The sequence below is a fragment of the Sinocyclocheilus anshuiensis genome, unplaced genomic scaffold, assembly GCF_001515605.1.
Source record: "Sinocyclocheilus anshuiensis isolate Anshui unplaced genomic scaffold, SAMN03320099.WGS_v1.1 scaffold482, whole genome shotgun sequence".
Lineage (NCBI taxonomy): Eukaryota > Metazoa > Chordata > Actinopteri > Cypriniformes > Cyprinidae > Sinocyclocheilus > Sinocyclocheilus anshuiensis.
The window spans coordinates 404,277-407,150 of NW_015547676.1; positions in this window are offsets into that span (position 1 = coordinate 404,277).

Here is a 2,874-nt window from a genome sequence, read left to right on the forward strand (position 1 = left end):
AATGCACAGGTAGTTCCAAGTCAGTTTAATCACCGTTCTATATTAATGCGCTGCTTTAATTGATGCACACAAACCCACACTCATCACTCGCACACACACAGAGAGAGAGAGAGAGCGAGAGAGGACAAGAGAGTCGGAGATTGCAGATTGCGCTTCGCACATACATGAACTTGTTGTCAATGCTTCCCCGCGATTTTTATTAATAAAATAGCCTAGATAATAGATCACTACATTATATTACTCAGCAACAAGGTGGCGCTGTTTTTGAAGTAATTATTGTTACGCGCAGACACAGCATGCAAAGCACACACAACTGTCATCTCTTTCTCTGTCTCTTTCTCTCTATCTCTCAATTGATAATTAATTGAAATAAATGCTATAATTCATTCAAATAAATGTGATCTTACCGCACTATTTCATCTCTGTGTCTGATTTGAAGCGGGCAGAATGCTAGCGCTAACGTGCCATATCTGACGAAAATAACTGTAATTTTTCTGGTCAGATATTGCACTGCAAAGAGCAATACTAGTTTTAACTTGTCTATAACTTGGCAAATGACCCTGGAATAATAATCAATGGCTTGCCATGCATTAAAGGATTTTAAATGCACTCCGCACCACGTCAGGTGGTTCTTGGCCTCCACGTCGTGCATTTAAAATCCTTTAATGCACAGCAAACCATTGATTATCCCTTACTTATATGTTGATGTATATATGTAAATAAAAGCTATTTTACTTACTAGAACGTTCCTTATGCACCTGTTTTTGTCTTGCTATATTAACAAAACATTTTTTCTGCTATTTCTAACGGAACACTTGTTAAATATAGACCAGAATCTCACCAGGGTGTTTTTCTAGCCACTGTTCAAGCCAGCCCATCCGACAATCACATGACCAGGGGTTTCCACTAAGGAAGAGATTCTCTATCTTGTTGCAGCCAGAGAATATAGTTGCAGGCAATGTGGTTAAAGCATTGTCTGACAAGTAAATAGTCTTGAGAGATGACCATTTCAAAATCTGGCTGAACCGCAGTGATATAAAAGTGTCTGGATGAAGCTGTTGGAGCAGGTTTCCCTCAAGGTTGATCAACTGCAGCATTTTTAATCCATAAAAACTCTCTGGGTGGATGAAGGTAATGTGATTATGGTCCATATGAAGACGTACAAGATTGTCCAGGCCTCTAAATGTGTCCTTGTTGAGCTTCTCAATTCTGTTATAACTCATTTTCAGAACCTAGAAGTAGATAAAAATACTGTTAAGACATGAAAATAAAGTGTCTCTAATATTTCCTTCCTTAGACCAAGGCAATGTAGTCTCAGCCTCAGATGGCTGTCCCACAGACTTCATGGACATCTACCAGTTTCAAAAGCAATGGCTGACTCCTACACAATGCCCAAAGTCAATTGTGATATGATATGATATATATTGTCACAATAATTAAAATCAGTTTGTCTACACTTTATATTTTAAATGAATTGTTTCTGTAATCTGTAATTGCTATTCCTCTCGTATGACTGACTGTGAAATTTGTACATTATTTATTAATGCATTAAATATTACTCAATTCAAACTCAATTACAAAAAAAACAAAAAAAACTTAGCATTTGTCTTATTATTGGATGAATATTTATTAGCAATCATATATATATCATCTTGGCACCATCATCCTTTTGAAGTATAAGATACATAATAACACACAAACTCTCTAGTGTATCCTGCTTTCGTATTTCAAATATTTCACAATGTCTGGAGTTCTGGAGACTTCTGTGTTCTGTTCCATTCTCTTGCATCCTAAATAAATCATCACGCACTAATACTTTTATAGTAAGTGATTTATGTTGTCAAGTCATCAGAGACTCTTCCCTTGGATTCACAGAAGATGCATTTGATATGCATGTTAAAGGCAAATAAACACTTGTATAGCTTGACTGCTTGTGATATTGATGTAACCATGGGCCAGATGTGATCAGAGATGGAACAGGACAGCAGCAGTACGTCATCTCATCTTCACAATAAAGAAAAATAAACATGCCAACAAACTCAGATACACAACATGACATCTGATTATTTTTCAGTGTCTTATGTAACCAGACGTTTACATGCAGCATGAAGGTTGGTCCTCATTCAAGCTTATTCTGGCCAAGAATGCCCATTTTGAAAAGAACAGATTGTCTGAATAAAGATTGTCCAAAGAGATGAATTTAGTATTTTACCTGCAGAGATGTGAGGTCATGGAACGAGCCGTCCTCAGCAGTCTTGATAACATTACTGTGCAGCATTAACAGCTCCAGGTTTTTTAGTCCAGAGAGGTCGTTCATTTTAAGAGTTGATAAACTGTTGTACCTAAAACACAAAATTGCAAATGTTGCGAATTTGCTTTAAACAAGCTGTTCTCAATGCCATTTTTAGAGAAAGCTCCACAGTGGATTGTCTGCTAGGTTTTACCCCAGGTTAATTCTTTCAACAGCTGGCTGAATGTCCCTGGGTATTTCACTCAGGTATCTGAATGTGCAGTGCACTTCTGATGGAGCGTAGCATGCGCATGATTTGGGGCAGCCGCTGCTTCTGTGTGTTATATTGGCCAAAACACACAGTAGCACCATGAATCTCCACAACAGACATGACTCTGCTGTCGGGCCACACATTCTGAAGAAAGTCTGTTTCTTCCCTATTTTTTGACAAGCTTAAGTTGCCACTAATCATTAGCTTTCTGTAAGAAAAAAAAATTAAATCTGTTAATCACCATTCACCACTTCTGACAAAGTTCTACATGACAAATGCCTTTTACATATTCTCCTGACACCAAGCATTACCTTTTTCAGAGAGAGAATGTATAACAAAAAAAATATTTTTATTCAACAATAAATTATTCATA